Here is a 24847-nt window from a genome sequence, read left to right as displayed (position 1 = left end):
CTGTGCAACCCCGTAGACAGCAGCCCACCAGGCTCCCCCGTCCCCGGGATTCTCCAGGCAAGAACAGTGGAGTGGGTTGCCATTTCCGTCTCCAGTGCATGCAAGTGAAAAGTGAAAGTGAAGTCGCTCAGTCGTGTCAGGCTCTTAGTGACCCCATGGACCGCAGCCTACCAGGCGCCTCCATCCATGGGATTTTCCAGGCAAGAGTACTGGGGTGGGGTGCCATTTCCGTCTCCATATTCATTCATTAGTGCTGTCTAATCTTCAGACTCCCCTGAAGTTTGTCCAGTTGTCCCAACAATATCTTTTATAGTAAAGGATGCAATTCAGAATCATTTAGTTATCCTGTTTTTTTTTCTCCCTTCAGTCTGGAACAATTTCTCAGTCTTTCCCTAATTTTCAGTGATCTTGGCACTTTTGAAGATTGCAGGTCAGTTACATTGTAGGCCGCATCTCAGTTTGACTTTATCTGGTGTTTCTTCAAGATCAGACTCAGGTTTTGCATCTTCAACAGGAATATCACAGAAGGGACCCTGGGATTGTTCTTCGTGTATCCTCTCAGGTGGTGTGATTGTTTTTTCCCCATCACCGTCGAAGTTCCCTTTGAGACCGTGATTCAGGCAGTGTCTGCCACTTATCCACTGTCAAGTTACTCCTTTTCTCCGTGTAATTAATATGAATTTTATGAGGGAGGAAACTTTAACTACCCTGATTCTTATCAATATATTATTAATTATTAATATATATTACTATTTCCTATTTTATTTGCTGGGTCATAATCTGTTTTTATTTTTTAATAGACTTCAATAGCAATGCAGGAGATACAGGAGATGAAGGTTTGATTCTTGGGTTGGGAAGAACACCTGGAGAAGGGAATGGCAACCCACTCTGGTATTCTTGCCTGGGAAATCCCAAAGACAGAGGAGCCTGGCAGACTATACAGCCCATGGGGTCGCAGAGTCAGACATGACTGACTGACTGAGCAGGCACACATTTTTAGAGCAGTTTTAAGTTCATGGCAAAACTGAGTGGCAAGTGGAGAGATTTCCCGTGTGCTTCCTGTTCCCACATTCAGCCTTTCCAACTATTACCATCTTGCACCACTGTGGTGCATTTGTTACAGTTGATGAATCTATACCAACATTATTATTACTCAAAGTCCATAGTTTATGTTGAGATTCATTATTGGTGTTGTGCAGTCTACGGTTTCAATAAATGTAGAATATACCCACCACTGCAGTATCATATAGACAGACTATCACTATCCTAAAAATTTTCTGTATTACACCTATTTATCCCCCTCTCCCTGCTAAGCCTTAGAAACCACCGATACATTGACTCTCTATAAAGTTTTGCCTTTTCCATAATGTCCTATATTTGGTATCATACAGTGTGAAGCCTTCTCAGATTGGCTTCTTTCAGTTAGTAATACTAACATAAGTTTTCTCTATGTCTTTTCATGGGTTGATCATTTTTGTTGGTGCTGCGTAATAGTCCATCGTCTGGCTGTACCACAGTTTATCAAGCCTTTCTCTTACTGAAGAACATCTTGGTTGCTTCCAAGTTTGCACAACTATGCATAAAGCTGCTATAAACATCTCTGTTCAGGTTTCTGTGTGAATATAAGTGTTCAGTTCATTTGAGTAAATACAAAGGAGTGTGATTGCTGAGTTGTATGGTAAGAGTATGTTTAGTTTTGTAAGAAATTGCCAAACTGTCTTCCTAAGTGGCCGCACCATTTTGTATTTCTACCAGCAGTGAATGAGGGTTCCTACAGCTCCACATTCTTGCCAGTATTTGGTCGTATTAGTATTTTAGGTTTTGGCCATTTGAATAGGCGTGTAGTGGTACCTTGTTGTTTTAATTTGCGTTTCTCTAATGGCATATGACATTGAGCAGTTTTTCATGTGCTTATTTGCCGTAGATAAAACTTCTTTACTAAAGTAATTTCTTTAGGTCATCTGTCCATTTTAAAATTGTTTTCTTATTATTGGGTTTCAGTAATTCTTTGTATATTTTGAGTAACAGTCCTTTATCAGATGTGTCTTTTGCAAATACTTTCTCTCAATATGTGGCTAGTCTTATTCTCTTGATAGTCTTTTCCAGAGCAGAAGTTTTTTAATTTTAATGAGTTTCAGTTTGTCAATTATTTCTTTCACGGGCATGCCATGTCAAGGTCGATTATATTTTCTTCTATGTTATCTTCTAAGAATTTTATAGTTTTGCATTTTACATTTAAGTCAATGATGCATTTTGAGTTAATTTTTTATAACAAGTGTAAGGTTTATGTCTAGATTAATTTTTTTGCAGGTGGATGTTCAGTTGTTCCAGCCCTGTTTGCTGAAAAGATTTTGTTCCATCAAATTGCCTCTGCCCCTTTGTCAACTTGACTATGTTTGCATGCTGCTAAGTCACTTTAGTCGTGTCTGACTCTTTATAGTCCTATGGACTGTAGCCTGCCAGGCTCCTATATCCATGTACTTTTCCAGGCAAGAGTATTGGAGTGGATTGCCATTTTCTTCTCCAGTGGATCTTCCCAACCCAGGGATCAAACCCATGTCTTCTGCATTGGCAGGTGGATTCTTTACCGCTAGCGCCACCAGGGAAGCCCCCATGACTATGCTTATGCGGGGTTATCTCTGGGCTCTACATTCTGTTCCCTGGATCTATTTGTCTATTCTTTTGCCAGCATCACACTGCGTCTTGATTAATGTAGCTTTACAGTAAGTCTTGAGGTCTGGGAGTGTCAGTCCTCCAACTTTGTTCTCCTTCAATATTATGTTGGCTGTTTGGAGTCTTTCACATTTCCATATAAACTTTAGGGTCACTTTGTCAATATCTTCAAAATAACTTGCTAGGATTTTGGGATTACATTGACTCTATAGATCAAGTTGGGAAAAATTGGTATCTTGACAATATTGAGTCTTACTACCAATTAACAAATAATATCTCTCTATTTAGTTCTTTGATGCCTTTCGTCAGAGCTTTGTAGTTTTCTTTACATAGATAGTGCTTATATTTTGTTATATTTAACCTATTTCATTTTGGGGGATGATGCTAATATTAATGATATATTGCTTTTATTCATTTATTTTTCTATTTTCTTGGCCGTGCTGTGCAGCATGTGGATCCTAGTTCTTCAATCAGAGATTGAACCTGTGAAACCTATAGTGAAAGTTTGGAGTCTTAACCACTGGATCGCCAGGTAAGTCCTTTATGTTGCTTTTCATTTCAAATTTCACTTATTCGTCGCTGGTATATGAGAAAGTGATTGAATTTAGTATATTAACCTTATATCCTGCATTTTTTTTATAATTGCTTATTAGTTCCAGGAGTTTTTGTTTAAGACACATTTTTAGGGTAGTTTTACATTTACAATAAAATTAAAAGGAAGGTACAGAAATCTCCTATATACACCCTGCCCCCACACATGTATGGCTTCTCCCAATAACAACATCACTCACTATAATGGCCCATTTTTTTAGCCAAAGATAAACCTAATTGACACTCTTGGTGTTGTCTATTCTATGGGTTTGGACAAAGGTATAATGGTATATATACAATACTATAATAGCATACAAAATATTTTCACTGCCTTAAAATCCTCATGCTCTGCCTATTCATCTGCTTCCCATTACCTCCTGAGAAAAAAAAAACCATTGATTTTTTTTTCTGTCTCCATTCTTTTTCCTTTTCCATGATGTCCTATAGTTGGAATTATATAGTATGTGGCCTTCTAAGATTGACTTCTTTTACTTCATGATGTGCATTTAAAGTGCCTCCAAGTCTTTTCATGACTTGATGGTTCATCTTTTTTCAGTGCCAAATAATATTCCATTGTCTGGATATACCACAGTCTATTTATCCTACTGAAGGACATCTTCTTTGCTTCCAGGTTTTGGCAGTTATAAATAGGTCTGTGTTTTCAGGCATAGGTAGAGAAGAGATCTAAGAGAGGAGCCTTGGTGGGGTATTTAAGAGCTGGGATAGGAGTCATCAAAGTAGCCTGAGTACATCAGTTGCCCCATCTGTAAAATGGGTATAATTCTTCTCTCGGGGTATCATTAAGAGCCGAGCTGATACTTGTTAGTGACTCTAATGGGTAAGTTAACACTGACCTTTCCATTCCCCCTGCCTGCAACATGACTTCCATACTTTTCATGGCTCCCAGACTCTCCTATCTCTCTTACTTCCTTTCAGTATCTTTCCCACTTTTCCTCCTCTCTGCCTCCCAGCACACTTAGGGAAGGGACCATGCGATCCCTCTCCCCTCCTTTCCGTGGGGACCACCCCACTCAATGAACTCCTCCCTGTCACCTGCTACCCATTTAAGAAAAACGACTTTATAATTGTTTTTAAAGTCCTTTGTGTGCCACACTCTCAACCTTAACCCCTCACCTCACTCCTCAGAAGTAGTTTTAACAAGATGAATGTGGTTTGAAGAATGAATATTGTCTACTTTTCACATTTTTAAGCCTTACAAAAAATGGAACCTTGTATTCTTCTGCAACTTGCTTTCAGTATTCTAGAAATGTTAACATACCATTTACATAAGCAAATACTAAAATTAATTACCATTATTCTTTTCACCCAAATGTAAGCCAGAACTCCATTACCACACTTCAGTTCTATTGTTATCACAATATTTTAATTTTACTTTCATTTTAAAATCTTGCATGGTATTAATGGTTTGGTCAAACTATATTGCTTAGAAATACTCACATATTCACCATCTTCCTTGCTTTCCATTCCTTGATTTTCTAAGCTTCCATCTAGTATTAATTTTCTCCTGACTGAAGAAATCCTTTATCATTAAAAAAAATGTAAGGATCTGTTTATAGAAAACTTGTTTGGTTTTCATTTGTTTAAAACTGTCTTTATTTTGGTCTCATTTTTAAAGGTACTTTCTCTAGATATAAAATTCTAGTTACATTTGTTTCAATACATTGAAGACATTGAAAGTGAAAGTTGCTCAGTCGTGACCAACTCTTTGAGACCCCATGGACTATACAGTCTGTGGAATTCTCCAGGTCAGAATACTGGAGTGGGTAGCATTCCCTTCTCCAGGGGATCTTCCCAACCCAGGGACTGAACTCAGGTCTCCTGCATTGCAGGTGGATTCTTTACCAGCTGAGTCACCAGGAAAGCCCAAGGATACTGGAGTGGGTAGCTTATCCCTTCTTCGGCAGATTTTCCCCACCCAGGAATCGAACCAGGGTCTCCTGCATTGCAGGCAGATTCTTTACCAGAGGAGCTACCAGGGAATTGAAGACATTACTCCACTGAGTTTTGGCATCTCTTGTTGCTGTTGAGAAGTCAGCTGTCAGTCTAATTGTCATTGACTTGGAGGCTGTCTGTCTTATCTTATTTCTCTGGCTGCTTTTTGGACCTTCTATTTTTTTTTGGTGTTTTACAGTTTCTTTATAGCATGTTTAGCTGTTAGAGTTGCCAAAAAAAAAAAAAAAAAAAAATACAGGATGCCCAGTTAAATTAAAATTTTAGATAACCAATTATATTTTTAGTATAATATGTTCCAAATATTGCATGGAACATGCTTTTACTAGAAAAAATTCATGCTTTATCTGAAATTCATACTTAACTAGGAATCTTGTAGTTTTATTTGCTCAACCTGGTAACATTATTGGGAGTTCATTTCTTTATTTACCCTGCTTAGTCGTTTTAGATTCTTAAATCTATAGCTATTTACCTTCATTATTTATAGATATTTCTCAGAGATGAGAGTTGATTCAGCAGTCATTATCTCTTCAAGAATTATCTCTGTCATATTCTTTCTCCTCCCTCCTTCTGTAACCATGATTGGATATATGTTACAAGTTTTCATACTATGCTCCATGTATCTTAATTTCTCTTTGATATTTTCTACTTCTATGATTTCTGTTTTATTCTTCTTCAGTTGGTTCTAACTCACTGTTAAAGTCATTTACTGAGTTTTAAATTTCAGTCTTCATGTTTTTCATTTTTAAAAGTTCCTCTTTTAAATCCATTAAGTCATTTTTATAGACGCTCACTCGTTACTCATATTTTCAAATGCCCCTTTAAAATATCATTAATATGTTGACATTATTTTAAATGGCATGTCTGATAATCCTAGTGTTTGAGGTCTTTGTGGGTCTGAGTCTACTACCTGTTGTTTCTGCTGACTCTTGCTCTGGATGCCTGGTTTCCTTGCGTGTTTTGTGATTCTGACCATGAGCTCATATATCAGAACTTTACCTTTGGGTAATTTTTGAGACAGTGTTGGAGGTCGATTTCTACAAGGGATGTGCATTAACTTCTGCCAGGAGCCTGTGGTTATTACCGGCTTGAGACCACTTTAAACTAAGCTCTTGGCTTGGTATTTTTGGACCACCCAAGTAGAGTGAATTTAGGCGGCAAAGCCTCTTATTAGGGTTGGCTTGTAGTTACAAATTCTGAGACAGACTTTCTCCCCCCTGCTTCCACTCATTGCCAGTGTTCAGTATAAGCAATTTGCCTGTAATCCCCAGAGAGTAGAGGGGAGCGTGGTTTTGGACTAGGCCACCTTGACACCAATGTATAAACTCTTTGGGCTTTATGCTGAGGGTTTTTTTTCCCTTAGAGTTCTCACTTTGGGTGGGCTCTGAGTTTTGTCTCCCATCTGTACCCCATGTTGCTTTGGAATAACATTACCCTCTCTGAGTTCCACTGTTCACTTAGTTTTTGGTTCTGATAGGCATCAACTTCTGGAGACTTAGTTGATGCAGTTATTTTTTTTTCCTAGCTGGCAAGTTTGGTTAGTTTTGGTTGGAGAGTCTAAAGAGTGTTTCAGTGCAGCATCCTGCTGGAAGCACAAGACCCTCATTTCCCCTGTTAGCAATTTTTTAGTGAAAACCTGTGAAATTAGCTTCTGGGTGGTTTTCTCTTCTAATATGATATTGTTTTTGGACACACAAGCAGAAGACACGGTCAGATGTAGTAATCACTTTATTGAATCTTTAATGTGGGCTAGCATGTTTATTCATTCATTCACTCATCATTTTTACAAGCCTCTATTAAAGGACAGGCTTTTCATTAGGTCCTGGGGATTCAGGTGGAGAGGGCAGACTCCACCCCTGCCTACTCTCATGAGGCTCACAGTTCAGTAACTTGAACTTACAGTACTGTGCTAAGCACTTTGTTTTTTAAATTATTTATTTGTTTATTTGACTGTACATGGTCTTCTTAGCTGTGGCACGTGAACTCTTAGGTACAGTATTCAAGGTCTTAGTCAAGGCTTCCACGATCTAGTTCTCTGACCATGGAGAGAACTCGGGTGCCCTATATTGGGAGTGTGGAGTCCTAGCCACTGGACCACTGGGGAAGTCTTTATATACATTATTTAATTTAATCCTCATGACAACCCTGTGGGTTGTAAACAATTGTTTTATAGATTAGGAAAAGAAGGCACAGAAAAATTACATAAGTTACAGAAAAATTACATAAGTTTATAATATGTAATTACATAATTACATAAGTTACAAAGTCAGACAGCTAGTAAGAGGGGGATCAGGTCTATCTGGCTACAAAGCCTTTGTCTTTAAACATTATGCTCTTTGTTATGCCAAGAGAGGGCACTGTTGGAGAGAGGGCACTTTCTTTCTCACACATGTGGAGGGATATGTAAGTAGAAGCCATTGTTAGTTTTCTTAGGAAGAATATGTGTGATAGTTTAGGTTAACTCATGATGAGAGCTTACATTTCTGAGATACAGGAAGGACTGAGCAGATGAAACCTCTTTTTCGGGACCTCCGTAGTCATTTGTATCACACAATACTGTTGTTGGATGTGGAAAGCAACCAGGAAGAAGGAATTAGTAGCATCCAGAGAGGTATCTTGAGGTTGTGGAGCTGTTGTTGTCACTTACTTCTGGAAAATGCACCCTGCATAGCAACAGTGTTGGAAGCCAAGTCTGTCCTTGATGTGAGGCTAGCTGGTTCCCTGGATGTGAACACCTGTGTTTCCTTGCTTAGACTGTCAACCTTCCTGAGGGCCAAGCCTGGGTAATTTGCACCCCTGTACCTCCTGTAGTATCCAGAGTAATACTAGCTGAATGCACAAATAAAAGGAAATAAACTCCTCTGCCCTCAATAATTCTGTTGAAAAGTTTTTAAAAGTAAGCGAAAAGCAAGGGAGAGAGGGAAAGATGCATCCAATTAAAGGCAGAGTTCCAAAGAATAGCTAGAGGAGACAAGAAGGCCTTCTTCAGTGAACAGTGCTGAAAATAGAAGAAAACAACAAAAGGGGAAAGACTAGGGATCTCTTCATGGAAATTGGAAACATCAAGGGAACATGTCGCCCAAAGATGGGCACAATAAAGGATAAAAATGATAAAGACCTAGTAGAGGCTGAAGAGATAAAAATGAGATGGAAAGAATACACGGAAGAACTATAAAAGAAAGATCTTAATGAACGGGATTACTATGATGGAGTGGTTAGTTACCCAGAGCCAGAAATTCTGGAGGGCAAAGTCAAGTGGACCTTAAGAAGCACTGCTATTAATAAAGCTAGTGGATGTGATGAAATTCTAGCAGAACTATTCAAATCCCTAAAGGATGATGCCATCAGGGTGCCGCATTCATTATGTCAGCAAATTTGGAAGACCCAGCAGTGACCACAGGGCTGGAAAAGGTCAAGCCTCATCCCAATTCCAAAGAAGGGTAGTATCAAGGAATGTGCTAACCATTGGACAATTGCACTCACCTCCCATGCTAGTAAGGTCATGCTTAAAATCTCTCATGCTAGGTTTCAGCGTTATGCAAACCAAGAACTTCCAGATGTCCAAGCTGGGTTTAGAAACGGAAGAGGAGCTAAAGATCAAATTGCCAACATTCGCTGGATTAGAGAGAAAGCAAGGGAATTTCAGCAAAAGCATCCATCTCTGTTTTACCACTTATGCTAAAGCCTTTGACTGTGTGGATCATGACAAACTGTGGAAAGCTCTTAGAGAGTAGGAATACCAGCCCATCTTACCTGTCTCCTGAGAAACTGTATGTGGGTCAAAAAGCAACTGTTAGAGCCCTGTATGGAACAACTGATTGATTCAAGAGAAAGCAGTACGACAGGGCTGTCTGCTGTCACCCTGTTTGTTTAACCTATATGCTGAGCGCATCATGTGAAATGCCAGCCTGGATGAACTATAAGCTGGAATTAAGATAGGTAGGAGAAATATCAACAACCTCAGATAAGTGAGTGATACTACTTTAATGGCAGAAAGCGAAGAGGAACTAAAGAGCCTCTTGATGAGGGTGAAGGAGGAGAGTGAAAGAGCCAGTTAACACTAAATATTAAAAAAACTAAGATCATGGCATCCTGCCCCATTACTGCATGGCAAATAGAAGGGGAAAATGTGGAGGTAATGTCAGATTTCCTCTTCTTGGGCTCCAAAATCACTGCATATCGTGACTGCAGCCATGAAATCAGATGATTGCTTCTTAGCAAGAAAGTGATGACAAACCTAGACAGTGTATTGAAAAGCAGAGACATTTCTCTGCCGACAAGGGTCCATATAGTCAAGGCTATGGTCTTCCCAGCGGTCACATATGGTTGTGAGAGCTGGACCGTAAAGAAGGCAGAACGCCAAAGAATTGATGCCTTTGAACTGTGATGCTGGAGAAGATTCCTGAAAGTCCCTTGGATAGCAAGATCAAACCAATCAATCTTAAGGGAGATCAACCCTGAATACTCACTGGAAGGACTGAAGCTGAAGCTGAAGCTCCTGTATTTTGGTCATCTGATGTGAACAGACGAGTCATTGGACAAGTCCTTGATGCTGGGAAAGACTGAAGGCAGAAGTGGAAGAAGGCATCAGAGATGACTGGATGGTATCACATGGACATGAACTTGGGCAAACTCCGGGAGATGGTGAGGGACAGGGTGGCCTGGCATGCTGAAGTCCATTGGGTCACAAAGAGTCAGACATGACTGGGAGACTGAACAACAAGAAGAACTTCTCTATAATGTATATAATGTAAAAATATTTAAAATAGCATATAAATAGTATTTCTATGGGTTTTGAATGTTCATGGTAGAAATTTCCTAAATATTAGAAATATAATGAAAAGACCTTCTCCTGCAGTCCCCCCAACCTCTCCCCACCCCCATCATCCCATACTCCAGGAAAGCTGGTGCTAATAATGTTTTGGTGGATTGCATTAGTCTTTTTGAGGCAGGCTGGGTCCTGGAACCACCTGGACATACCTCTCCTGGAGCTACAAAATACAAAGAAACTATATGGGACTAAAATTAACTGTGTGCATGCACAGTTGGAGCAAATTCTGGACCAAAAGATACAAAGACAAAAAAACACCCAACTGCCATTTCTGAAGAGCTAGGAGCAAAGAAACTGGGGTATTGGGAGCAAAGCAGGGTACTGTGCATGTCCCCACTGCAAAGGGTGGGCAAACCACCTAAGCCACCCCTCTAGTCCCACCCCTGGACATACCCCTACCCTCAACCTATATGAGGAACCAGCAAACCCCACTCTCACCCCCACCCGCCACTGCCCTGAGAGCCAGCAAAGAAACAAGTTTCTTGTTTTCGCTCCTTCCTGCAGCTGGCCCAGAAGCCCCAATAAAGTCTTGCCTGAATTTCTTGCCTGGTCTCTAGTCAATTTCTATTGATTGGAGAAGGTCAAGAACTCTGGTTGGTATCATTTTTTCTACCTATGACAATACTGACATCCTGCCGCCTATATAACTTCCTACTCTGTGCTTATCACTCAGGAGTCTTTGGAAGCCTTTTCCAAATCCTTAAATATCCTTCAAGGACACAATCTTGAATGGCTATTGGATGTTTCAGACCTTTTGAGGTCCAAGCTGGTAAGAGCTGGACTGCACAGAGAACCCCCATAGGGCCTGTGGGGTCTGGGAGGTTGGAAGTACACTATCTCCATCTCTGCTGTGGCTATTGCAGTATGGAATATCCACTCTGTGCCGGGGCTCTGGGTGGCAGGCAACCCACCCCCCACTCCCCATAACTCTCTGAAGAAAGTTCCTTGGAGACAGAAGCTCTGGAAGGTGCAGAGAGGTGAAGTGACTTGCTGAGGGGCAGTTCAGTTCAGTTGCTCAGTCGTGTCGGATTCTTTGCGACTCCATGGGCAGACAGCTAGGAAATGGTGAACGATGATGCCTATTTCCCAGCCTCTTGTACTGATTTGCAACACGACTGCTGGCAGCTGAAGGAGCTGCTGGACTGGCCAGGAAGAAGGAAATAGTAACATCTGAAGCAGTACCCTGGAGTTGGCTGCTGCTGGGCCCCCCGGGCGGGGAGAATCGGAAGCTTGCTCAGGGTGTTATAGCCCCAGCTTCCCATCTGAGGACTCCCGGCTGGGTCCGTCCCCCTGCTCCACACATTAGCTGTGAGGTTAACTGGCTCGGATCACAAGCTCACGGCTGGCTCTCTCCTCAGGGTGGCAGACGAGCCCCTGGTGGCAGACAGGGAGAAAGGGGACGAAGCTGGGGGGCCCCAGGCAGTGAAACATCTCTGCCCATGCTTCTCCCTTAAAGAGCCTTTGGTGGTTCATTAGCATGGAGTAGAGGATAATTAGCTGACTAATTATGAAGGGGGAAGCTCCCCCCCCGCCCCCCACAAGCTATCCAGTTACATCCAGGGACACAGAGTGTTGTCCTCTCCAAGACCTTTCCCGCTCTTGTTCTTCTCCAGAGACTAGGGGTTTCTCGCTTGTGTGATAAAGGCTCCTATCTTTGCCAATGGTGACACCATTTGTCACCCTCAAAAACTGCGCCAAGAACACTGGCTGGGGGGGTTATTGTGCGCAGTAACGGCTATTACATGAATCGGCATTCCTTTGCAGCCACAGGCTTAAAAACTTCCTGGTTATAATTAGAACCATTTCTAAGTGTTCTGACACACTCGGGGGGCTGCCCAGAGCTCGCTGAGCTGTGGGGAGCAGAGCCGGAAAGCTGGGTTCTAATCCTGCCTTCGGCCACTGTGGCTGTTGGCTCTGCTTCATTGGGAACCTCGGGGTTGGTAGTCCTTGGGCCATGAAAGAGGGAGCTGCTTCCTCGGAGGTCACCGCCCCCCACCCCCATCACATCCTGAATTTCCTTCAGGGCTTCTCTCCCTTTCTGCTGGGGAGTCAGGGGTGGTAAGGTTGGAGGGTGTAACGCCAGCCTGACTCCATAAATGTGTGGATTGTGCTGTGCTGTGCGGAGTCGCTCAGTCGTGTCTGACACTTTGTGACCCCATGGGCTGTAGCCCGCCAGGCTCCTCTGTCCATGGGATTCTCCAGGCAAGAATACTGGGGGAGGTTGCCTTGCCCTCCTCCAGGGGATCTTACCAACCCAGGGATTGAACCCAGGCCTGCCGCATTGCAGGTGGATTCTTTACCATCTGAAGATCAGGAATATTGGAGTGGGTAGCCAATCCCTTTTCCTGGCGAACTTTCTGACCCAGAAATCAAACCAGGGTCTCCTTCACTGCAGGTGGATTCTTTACCAGCTGAGCTACCAGGGAAGCCTGTTTGGATTATATATTCACCTAAAAACGTTACATTTTTTAATTTTAATTTTTTTGTTATTTTAATTGTCTCCTATATTTCTTTTTTGGGGGAAAAATAGCTTTTGAGATATAATTGACATACAATAAATGGTACATAAAGGAAAAATGTTTCATTTTTAGATGAAAGGATTTTAGTAATCATTTAACTGTGTGGTTTTCAATCTGGAGGGAGACTTTCAAAAAACACACGTGAACCAGTCTCCCAGCTCAGGTAGGGGCTCTGAAAAGGGCTCTCTGGTGTTTTGTTTTTTGAGCTGTTGATTCACCAGTGTCTGTAAAAAACAAGACAGAGAAAGCCGCTGTACTCTTCACCCAGTTTCCTCCTGTGGTAACGTCTTGTAAAACTATACAGGTAGACTTTGTTTTATTGTTCTTCACTGCTTTGCAGATACTTCAGTTTTTATAAGTTGAAGGCTTGTGGCAACCCTGCATTGTCAGATGATGGGTAGCATTTATTTTAGCAATAGTATTTTTAAATTAAGGTATGTACTTTGTTGTTTTAGACACGGTGTTATTGTACACTTAATAGACTACCGGAGCATATAAACATCACTTTTATATGCACTGGGTGGGAGGCCAGAACATTCGTGGGACTCACCTTCATGCAATATTTGCTTTATTGCCGTACTATGGAACCCAACCTGCAACCTCTCCCAGGCGTGCCTGTAGTCACAACCCAGATATTGACATCAATGCAGTCAAGATTCAGAACATTTCTCTTCCCGTAAGGATATGTCATGCTACTTTTAAAAAAACATTTGTATTTGTTTATCTATTTATGACTGCGTTGGGTCTTCACTGCTGCCTGCGGGCTTTCTTTGGCTGTGGCTGAGGAAGCTGGGGCTACTCCTTGTCGCCGGGTGTGGGCGTCTCACTGCGATGGCTCCTTTTGTTGCAGAGCACAGGCTCTAGATTGCACCGGAGTTGCGGCTCACGGGCTCTAGAGCGCAGGCTCAGAGTCGTGGCGCCCTGGCTAGTTGCTCCTGGGCAGGCGGAGTCTTCCTGGATGAGGGATTGAAGCTGTGTCCCCTGACAGGCAGACTCTGAACCAGTAGATCACGGGGAAGTCCCTTGCTGCTCTTTTCTAGCCTCATTCACTTCCCCCCATCCCCACCCCTTCCTTGGTCGTCATTGTTGTTAAGTCGTGTCTGACCCTTTGCGACCCCATGGTCTGTGGCCCGCCAGGCTCCTCCATCCGTGGGATTTCCCAGGCAAGAACACTTCAGTAGGTTGTCAGTTCCTTCTCTGCCTCTTCCTTAACCCCTCTCAACCCTAATCTGTTCTCCATGTCTGTCGGTTTGTGGTTTCAAGACTATTGCATACATGGAATTATGCAGTATTCAGTCTTTTGCGATTGACATGTTTCATGCATCATAGTTCTGTGGAGATTGATCCAGATTGTCCTGTGTATCAACAACTGTTCTTTTCTATCATTTGAAGGGTGTACTGCTGTGTATCAATGGTTCCTTTTTACTGGTGTGTGGTGTTCCAAGGTGGTGCAGTGGTAAAGAATCCGCCTGCCAATGCGGGAGATGCAAGAGAAACTGGGTTTGATCCCTGAGTGGGTAAGATCCTCTAGAGGAGGAAATGGCAGCCCACTCCAGTATTCTTGCCTGGAAAATTCCATGGACTGAGAAGCCTGGCGATCTGTATAGTCCGTGGGATTGCGAAGAGCTGCACACGACTGAGCACACACACACATTCTCAGCAGTTCCTTTTTACTGGTGTGTGGTGTTCCATGGTATGAATATATTGCAGTTTGTTGAACTGTTTACCCATTAAAGGACATCTCGATTGTTTCCAGTTTTTGGCTGTTAACAAGTAAAAAATGCTGTAATCATTCAGGTACAGCTGTTTTGTGTGTGAGTATAAGTTTTCATTTTTCTGGGATAAGTGCCCAGAAGTGTAATTGCTGGGTCATATGATAATTGCATGTTCAGTTCTTAAAGAAACTGCCAAACTGTTTCCCACAATGGGTACACCATTTTACATTCTTATCAGCAGTGTACGAGGGAACCAGTTCGTCTGCATCTTCCTCAGCATCTGGTGTTGTCACTATTTTTTATTTTAACTATTTTGGGAAGTGTGCGGTAGTGTCTGGTTGTGGTCTGTAAGTTGCCTTTCCCTCTTGGTTAATGATGTTGAAGATCTTCTCATGTGCTGATCGGCCGTCTGTAGATCCTCTTTGGTGAAATCTCAAGCAGGTTCGATGGGCAGCGCTGGTCGCATACCAGGTCTCGTCCACCCCTCTGCCCAAGAAAGTAGGCTCTCTTTCTGCTTGTTCTACTTGTCCAGAACTTGTTCTCAGTTCTGCTTGTCAGTGAACAGTTCTTGCTTAGGTCAAACAATGCCTTGGGAAAAAGCCCTGTGCCCATTTGTAGACCTTTTGTTGTTTGTAGCCTCTACAGTAACTTAAACTAGGCGATGTGACACGATGGCTATATCCATCAGGAGCACTCTTGCTGGTGCTGGTATCTCTGGGACTCAGGCCTCTGGGAGTGGGGGACACTGACTGGCTAGTGTTGGAATCTAGGGGTGAGGCGGGGACAATGAAGTGTTTACGCAATTGCTGGGAAAACTGCTGCAGAGTGGATTCAGCTTCCGCTACAAGAAGAAATTGCTGCTGCTGGGGTGAAGGGGTGTCGTTAGGATGACCTCACAGGAGCAAAACCAATCTCCGTGTTCCATCTTTGGGGATCTGTTTCCTGGGATCCCTCCTGGTTCAGTCAAGTCTGGTCAGGAGACAGAAATCACGTCACTTATTTAAGTAGGGAGAACTTAAAGAATTGTTAACCAGGTATAAGGTTGTTAACTAAGTTGCTGAAAAGGTCAAAATAGAATGTCGAGGGCTTGTGGAAGGGATGGGAGAACTAAAGAAAAAGGTTGGAATTATGAAGGCTTAGGCTTCCTTGGTGGCTCACACATTAAGAATCCGCCTGCAATGAGGAATACCCGGGTTTGATCCCTGGGTCCGGAAGATCCCCTGGAGAAGGGAATGACAACCTACTCTAGTATTCTTGCCTGGAGAATCCCATAGACAGAGGGCTGGTGGCCTGCAGTCCTCATAGGGTCACAAAGAGTCAGACACGCCTGAATGACTAACACACAGACAGACAGACAGACAGACAGACATACACACACACACACACACACACACACAGAGGAATTTAGAGGAGCAGCTCCAGGGGGAGGAAATGCAGACCTCTGAGGGTGAGGCTTAGCTGGGGCTGGTGTTTCTGACACCAGATGAGAAGCCCTGTGGGCCTGGGACCCAACTCTTTTTTTTGGGGCGGGCGGGCTGTGCTGGGTCTTCATTTCTGCACACGTGGGATCTTAGTTCCCTGGCCAGGGATCAAACCTTCATCCCCTGCATTGGAAGGCGGATCCTTAACCACTGGACCACCAGGGCAGTCCCACCTGGAACCCAACTGTTAAGGGATAGATGCAGTCGGGCTGGTTCTGGTGTCTCTGAGTGGGGCTGTGAAGGAGCAGAAGCGAGCAAGCCTCCTTCGTCTGCCAGCTTTGCAGGCTCTCTTTACCCGCTTCATGGCACAGCCTGCTGGCAGAGCCGACTCAGGCTGCTGAGTCCCCACCAGTGTCACAGAACAGATAGAGAAGTGCAGGGTTTGGGTGAGAGACATTAGATCCATGACTGGCCTCACGGCCAAGAATCCTGGCTCTGGAAGCAGACATGCCTGGATTGCAATCCTGGCTCTTTCCAGCTTTATGGCTTGGAGCGGCCACTTTACTTCACTGAGGCTCAGTTGTCCTAAGAGGTGAAATGAGGATAAAATGCCCACAATGAAGAGTTGTTCATGGGGCTTACATGAGAGAATTGTTGGTACATTGTTGTTTAGTCCCCAAGTCATTTTCAACTCATTTGTGACCCCATGGACTGTAGTCTGCCAGGTTCCTTGTCTATGGGATTTCCCAGGCTAGAATACTGGAGAGGGTTGCCATGTCCTCTTCCAGGGGATCTTCCTGACCCAGGGATCAAACCCCCATCTGCTGCATTGCTGGCGGGTTCTTTACCACTGAGCCACCTGGGAAACCCCACCTGGTACCCAGAGTATCCAGGAGATAAAACTTTGTAACTCATACTCTCCTAATTGGCATACATGTGAGTGGTCCTTGGGATTGGAATAGGAGCCTGTCACCGTGGATACGGTGGAGGCTAAGAGACCAGAGACTTGGCTATAGTTTCCACGCTGGTTGCTTGCTGTGTGACCTTGGACATATCACAGCCCTCTCTAGGTCTCAGCTTCTTAGCTGTAAAGTGAGAGGTTAAATGCTCCAAGGCACTCTTCTGGTAGATCAGACATGGCCCCCCCATCCAGTGTATACAAGTTGTAATTGTAGCAAACCTTTATTTGCACCGAGGTTGGGAAACAAACCGCTCAAGGACATTTAGTGGGTGAGAAGATTAAGTGTACTCAGGGTTCACATGGTCAGGAGAAGTTCTGCTGGGAGTTCTTCTGGAGAAAAGCTCAAGATACTGATGAAGAAAAGGTGGGTAGGGAGGGAGAGACCCCTTCCCACTTTTGAATCTCAGCAGAGACGACTCCTCCACTTGCTCAAGAGACAGCTGGTCTGGCCCAGTGGGTCCCTAACCTGGCTGACCATTGTCATCATCCGGACAGGCTGTAAAAACATACGTTCTTGGGTTCCTCCTCCGAGACTCAGTTAATGGGTTCAGGAGCAGGACCTTGGACTGTCTCTAACAAATACTCCAGGGAGGCCCGCTGGAGGCTCTTTCACAGATCAGTGTTTGGGAACCTCAGCCTGATTCATAAAAGGCATTATCCCCTGTCACTGCAAGTGATGTCTCTCCCTGGCGTGTTTCCACAATCATATGGCCATTAATAAGAACGAGTGATGTTTATTAAACACTTACTATGTGCTAGGAGTTGTTCCAAGCATTTCTACACTCACACATCTATACAATCATCTGTGTAATTGCATTGTAGTCGTCTTTATGAGTGTATACACACACATACCCCTTCTAACAGCCCTAGCGATCGGTAGGTGATATTAACAGTCCCGTTTTACAGATGAAGTAAAGCGAGTAATTAAGAGGTTAGGTAAGTGGCAGAGCTGCTGCAGCTGGGTCACAAGGTACCCATAAGATAGGGGTAGGGCCGTAGCACAGGTCCCGGCAGAGTGATCTGGGGGCTCAAGGAACATTTGTTCATAAATGTGGAGTCAGGAAAGTCTGCGTGGAGGGGCAGCCTTGGCTAGTTCCTGTGGTCCTCAGACAGGAGAACACCTAACCTGGGATGACAGTCTGCTCGCCACTGGCTTCCTTCCCTGTCTCTGAGACTTCTGCTTTACTGACACGAGGTGTGTGCAACCGGGGCCAGATGCCACCAGCAGACCCAGGGGACCAAGCCCCCTTCGGGCCAGCGGTCACTTCCTCCTGCTCTGTGTCCACAGGGAGCCCATGTTCCCAGGGCTCTGCTGGGATCTCTGAGACTAGGGATGAGCTGAATGTCACTCAGACCCCATCTGGGCTTGAGATGGGAGAAGAGGAAATGGGCTGACGTTGCTGTAGGCAGCGTTTAGAGTTACACACAAGGGGCTTTCTGAGATGGGTTTTTGGGGGAGAGGCTGGTGCTGTGACAACTGTTTGGGCTCTGGGATTGGCCAGACCCACAGTCAGGCCAAGGATCTGTGATCTCGGGCAAGTTACTCAACCCCTCTGTTCCCTTCTCCATCCTGGAGATAGAGATAATCACTGTAGCCCTTGTCTGCCTGGGTTTTGTGCCCTGAGCTGAGTCAGGGAGAGTGAAGCACCCGGCATGGGGCACAGCACATTAGAAGCACTTAATAAATGTCTGTTTTATTATTATTTAGAGACCAGTTAGGGCACATGCGATACTCATTTCTCATTATTTTCAGCCTCAAAAGTGAAAGCGGTGGGCCACGTTAGGGGAAATTAGCATTCGTGTCTTTTTTTAATCCACCAAATATTTATGAAGTGTCTACTACTCAGGGCTCCCTGTGGGAATACAGCTGTGACAAGGTGACCACAGTCCTTGCCAGTTGGGAGCCACCAGCCTAGAGGGTGGGGTGCCACAGTGACATGCCCTGGGCCGGGGTGGGTAGGCACAGGAGTGCCCCAGGCACTTGGAGTCTTTCGGGGTGGGGATGGTCAATAGCTTCCCAGGACCTCCAGGAAGGATAGGAGCTGGGGAGCCAGGACCCTGGGTGGGAAGTGGGGTGAGGGAATGGTATTCCAGGCAAAGGGAAGCCGTTGCAAAGGCTGAGAAGGGAAAGTGCCAGGCATTCCAAGAATTGAAAGTGAGGAGGGAGATGAGGCTGGAGGTGCATCTACAGGAGGACTGGAGGCAGAGACCAGCAAGCTGGCTGAGAAGGGAGGGACCCAGGCCAAAGCTCTCCGTGGCTCATGAGGCTCCCTGGCTGTATCTTCACCCTCAGCTGCCTGTGGGGCAAACAAGCCCTTACCTGTACCCTGGCTTCCTTTGTGTATACATAAGTCATTCTTAGTCGTCACCACTCTCTTCTCTGGGCTGCATTTCTGTTCAAATTATCCTTGGCACCCTTCTCCCCGCCCCTCCTCTATTATTTAATTGAAAACCATTCATCCAATTAGCAACTGTCGGGATGGTTTTGGTGTGGTTTTGCCTGGAAGGACTGGGCTACATTGGGTAACATCTTGGATTTTTTTTTTTTTTCCCAGCTCCAAGAGTCTATCATTGGGTTCCCACATTTGTCTTGGCCCGAGAATGTTCCAAGGCAGAGATCAGAGACCAGGAGTTTGGGAGCCTCTTGTTGTCTCTGGGGCCGACCATTTCCGGCAGCGTGGCTGAAGTCTGGGTCTCTGTCGATGCCCGTTCTCCATCCAGAAAGGGGCCAGACCTGGATGCCCATCTGACCTTTGAGGAAGGGGGCAGTGAATATGTGATGTGTATGGTGTTTGATATTCCAGCTTCCTTCCTTAGACACTGAGGCTCCTCTCTTTCTTCCCCGTTGCACACCCCACAGTCTTTTCTCCCCTAATACTCTTCTGCATTTTTTTTTTTTTTTTTTTGCATTTCTCTGCATCAATAAGGAGATGTGGCAGCAATCAGCAGGGATCTCCATTTTCACCTGGGTCCTCTGTGCGGTCCTCTGTTTGAGACTATCCTATTTGATCTTTTCTGCGTCTATATTAGGTGCTTTGGTTCTCAAAGTCAATATAAAGGCTGAACTCTGCAGGGCTGTTGAATAAAAAGGACCCGGCATGTAGAATCAGGGGATGTGTTTGTGTCCCAGATCCCTCACATATTTGTGTCTCTTGAGAAACCATTTTCCCTCTCCTGAACTTCAGTTTCCTCATATGCATTAACACAATGGAAAACAAAAAGAATAATAATACAGAACCGTCACTGTACTCACTTTCTTCCAGGCACTGTGATAAACCTTTTGATCTCAATGAATCCTTACAGTAAACCTGTTGGCATTATTGTTCCATTTTACAGACGCAGAAACTGAGGGTTGGAGAGTACCTGACTTGCCCGAGATCACAGATTGGCAGAACCAGGACTTCAACCCAAGTCTATGGAGTGCCAAGACCCATATGATATTCTGCCTGGTATTTGGCTGGTAGATCCTTGCCTATTCGTCAGGGATGAAGGGGTCACAAGTGACTGAACCCACTTTGGCAAGTCTATAATGCAACGTCAGCTGAAAGGATTTGGAAGACTAGAGAAAGCAGTTCTGTGTCTTGAGTCTCTGGCACTGCAGTGCTCATGTCCTACAGTAGAGTGCAGTGTGGACAGACAGTAATGAAGCGCATGAGTGACAGACGGGAAGAAGGAAGCAGGGAGGTCTGCAAGTTGGTACCCTGTGGTCGTTTCACTGTGAGCTGTTGGGTTTGCCAGCCTTTGACGTCATCTGTAACGCTGAAGCAGGGGTATTCTCGACAAGCTAATGCAACGGTTGGATTTATTCCATTTCAGGGTTAGACTAATGGCAATCGGTGAAAACATTTTCTGGAAATCAGATATTTGGATTGGTTCTACTCTGTAGGGTCTCGGGAAGTTGGGGGGTGGGGTAAAGGATAAGCAGTCACTGGAAAAGCATCGCGGCTGGATGATCATTCCATCCTGTGCTGCGGAGACCTGCCCTCGAGTCAGGAAGGCAAGCGGATGTGAGTAGGAGACAGCGGAGAGAGAAGCTCTATTGAGTAAACAAGACCATTGAGACCAAGTCGTTTTTCTGACCACAATTCTCTTCCAAAATACTGTGGCTCTTTCTTAAACTGACAGATGCATGGAAACTCATCCAGGCCACACTCTCTGGGGCCACCACAGGGCTATTGGAGCTGTCTCTGGCTCCACAGTTCCTCTCCTTTGTGGAACCTTCTTGAATGTGTCTTTTGGGCAGGAAATAGCTGCTCAGGAGGGGAGGATACCCAGCGTTAACTTACTTGATCAGAGGACACAAGTAGCCACTTTCTGGGCGGAGGAAGGATGGGGGAAAGAGTGGGGACCCTTCACTGTGTGCTCTGGCTTGGGGCTCAGGCTCCTCATCAGTGAAGAGGGAAGGCTGGGCCCTGGTCCCCAAGCTTCCTTTCCCCCAGGGGATTCCCCATGGGATGACTGGTCAGATATTTGAGAACCTGGCCTGGGCTTGCTCTAGAGATCAATTTTTGGGTTCCATTCATTGTGTCCAGTGAACTTGATAAACCGATGGCTGGCTCCGATCCCCAGAGCACCAGTAATGTGTAAAGATCAGGGAGGGTAGGAAGCAGTACGGAGCCCAGCATCTGACCTCAAGTTGACCTGGGGGCCAGTCCAGAGCCGAAGGGCTTTGGAAACCAGGTAAGGGCTGGGATACTTGAAGGATTTGGGCGAAGGCTTTTTTAGAGCAGAGGCTTCCCTGATGACTCAGCAATGCAGGAGACACAGGAGACTTGGGTTTGATCCCTGGGTCGGGAAGATCCCCTGGAGGAGGAAATGGCAATCTACTCCAGTATTCTTGCCTGGAGATTCGCATGGACAGAGGAACCTGGCAGGCCACAGTTCATGGGTTCACAAAGGGTTGAACATGACTGAGAACGCACGCACATTTTTTGAGGAGGCAAGACTTGGACTAGATCAGGAAAGATGGGCAGACATCAGAATCCCCCCAAACACTGTCCTTTAAAAATGTTCAAGCAAACAGTACTTCTTGTTTGTGTCCTCAGTAAAGGCTCCAAAAACAGTAAAAAAAAAAACCAAAAAAACCAGAAAAACAACAGAGGTGTCAGGAGAGTTCTCCAAGGATGCCAAGACTGGCAGCCATGGGTCCTGTTATCCAGACTCCAGGGAAGGAAAGGGAGTGGGCCACTGGTGCTGACTCTTTAAGCATTTTGCCAGCCCAGGGGTGGGGGGCAGTGGAATCCCCCTCTGTAGCAGTAATGAGATTCCAGGGTGGTAGATGAGCATTGGATCCCAGGTACCACAGAAGAAACCCCAGTGATTCAGGTGAGCTGGGACCAAACCTGGCTACATCTCAGACTCAACCTGGGAGCCTGAATCAGATGAGAGGATCGACTCCTTGGCAGATCTGAGGAATCAGCGTCTCTGGGGGTGGGAGCCTGAAATCTGCACTAGGTGGATCTCTCTTCTGGGCCGTTCACTGCAGGAAGCACTGGCCCAGACCTTCTGAATTTCCCCACCAGCCTTCCTGTCCCTGTGTGACCCTCAGACTGGGGCCGACGGCTGTGATGCTGTCGGAAACCTGGGCGGCCCCCCTCTACCCACATTTGTGTGAGAGGCCCCCAACACTCATCTCAGCGGCTCTGACCCGCAGGGCAGTCAGCCCCCTGGATGCTCCCCAAGCTCTTCTCTGAAGCAGGAACCACTTGGCATACCCAGTGATCTTTTGTCCCAGTGGAGAGAGACCAGAACATGGATAAATGCAATTGTGAAAGCTATTTTTCTCAGACCAGGATCATAGAAGACAATTCCTCAGCATTCAAATATTATAATGAGTCCAAGTTCCACTTCAAAGGGAGCTAATTTAATAAAAGGAAGAGCTGGGACTCCGAGGAATTCTAATTAGATTTCTTTCCACACTGCCCCTTGAGTTTTTTTCTGAAGAGCAGCCAGAGCTGCTTGATTGTGTTATGTTTGGGTCCAGCGTGAAGAAACTTGGAAGCCGAGCCTGGCTCGGGGAAGACCATTCATCTGACTAAAGCCTGACAACTCAGATCCTGCTCCCAGCAGGGGAGGGCTCTGGCTACCGTGAACGTCAAATAGGATTTGGGGTGGCAGGAGTCGGGGTGGGGAGGGAGGGGACTTGGGGTAGCAGAGGGCTTCCCATGCCAGCTTGATGAGATGGGAAGATGGGGTGGGTTAGGAGAGTGAGATCTGGAGCAAGACTACTTTTTCCTTTCCCAGTAATGTGACCTAAGTATGTGGTGTGACGTCTCTACACCTCAGTTTCCTCTTCTGTGAAGTAGGGTTAATGATAGAGCCTACTGTATAAGGCAGATGGGAACACTGAATGTACTAGGACACTTATAGTGGCTAATATAGTACCTGGCACAGAGTACTATTATTATTACTCTCTAATGTAAGGAAATTAAAACATGGGAAAGGCTTCTTAGGTCAGGGCTGACTTAATTTTGCATAAATCCACTGGGCTCAGAAGCCAGCTTGGAGGAAGTACCCAGGAGAGGGTCTATTTCTGCTATTGTTACAAGATCAAAGAGGTCACAGTTCAAGTCCTGGTTTTGCCACTTATTAGCTGTGTGACCTTGGACAAGTTGCTTTACATCTCTGGGCTTCAGTGTCTTAGGCTATAGAGGAATGAAAGCAATGATCAACAAAGGGAGGAGTGACACTAAGGGAAAATGTGTGCTAGGAGCACCTAGTAGGGCCAGCCTCATACTGGGGCCGTAATAAATTTTATTACTCAAACCATCCATTCTGTAATACAAAGCTTTTCACATGTTTCACCTCTGGAATTTGGATGCCTCTTGTGCTTGATGGTGTCTTACATTTGCTACTGTCTGGGCAAACACTGAAAGCTCCAGAGTCAAGACTTGCAGAATGGGAGCAAGAGGTGTGGTAGAAAGATCTAGGGGGAAGTTAGGAACACCATGGCTGGGGACAGGATTTGGCAAATCCTCCACGTTCGGCGGCATCGCCCACAAGGGGTCAAAAGTGAGCTAGTGCTGGTGAGGCCTCTGATGGACACTTGGAGGTTGGGGATCAGCCTTCAAAGTTGGGGTTGAGGCGGGAGGGATGGCAGGGATGCCCAGGATCCAAACTCCTAAGGATCCACTCATGACCCAGGTGGGATGCCAGGCGATGTTTAGGTAGGAAGTGGTTCTACAGGAAGCCCGGGCCTGGGAATTTTTTTGATCAAACAGCACTCAAGCTGTGTCATTTGGTATTTCGCCTGGTGCCAATTCCATGCAGGATGTGAAGTGTGTTAGGGCTGGACGGGCCTCTCCAGCTGCTTTGTGGAGGAGGAAGCAGTGCAGTAACTGCTGCACATGGGTCTTCCCTCACTTCCCAGGTAAACTGTTGCATCCTGGGGAGAAGGAGGGACCTGCTTGCTCACCTTGGAACCCTTTCAGGGCTTGAGTGAAGAGGCCCTGGCTGCTGCAGGCAGCCCTGACCTGCCGGAGAGAACTGCAACTGTTTCACACACGCGGGGTTCTGAGGCTTTCTAGGAACCAGGCATTGTGTGGACTGCAAATACATTTTCTCTCTCCTTATTGTAGCAACAGGAATAACAGCTGTCGCTGGAGGGCTCACACGAGCCAGGCGCTGTGCCAAGCCCGGGGCGGTCCTCATTTCATTTGATGTCGATGTGGCGTCTGTAGCAGATGGGCTAAGCTGAGGGCTTTTGCCCTCAGAGGACATGGACTCGGATCTTCGGATCTTCGCTTCTTCCTTGTAACAATGGGAGTCACTTAACCTGTTCAAGCTTCCGGGTCTCCATCTGCCAGGTGGAGGTGGGCCTAGTATCTCGGGCTGTTACAAAGATTAGAAATGCATGCTGCTCCTCCACTGCATCTAGCATATTTACTGCGTGTTCACCCAACTCTAGTAATTGTCTGCGTGGAAAACAAACTTCCTGGCAGTTGGAAAAGTTGGATATCACTGAAGATGAGGAAACAGAGGCCCAGAGAGTTAAATGACTTGCTTAGCATCACACGGTAACAGGGAGCTGGGCTGGGATTCAAAGTCAGGACCACCGGACACCCACCCTTTACTCAGGGCTCTGATCCTTCCTCAGAGGCCAGAGCTGCTGTCCTCCTCACGTGGCAGGCCCTGGGGAAAGGCCTGCAGGCAGTGTCCCCAGAGGG

The sequence above is a fragment of the Muntiacus reevesi genome, chromosome 3 (assembly GCF_963930625.1).
Source record: "Muntiacus reevesi chromosome 3, mMunRee1.1, whole genome shotgun sequence".
Lineage (NCBI taxonomy): Eukaryota > Metazoa > Chordata > Mammalia > Artiodactyla > Cervidae > Muntiacus > Muntiacus reevesi.
The sequence above is the reverse complement of the archived record's forward strand: the minus strand, read 5'-3'. Positions refer to the sequence as shown.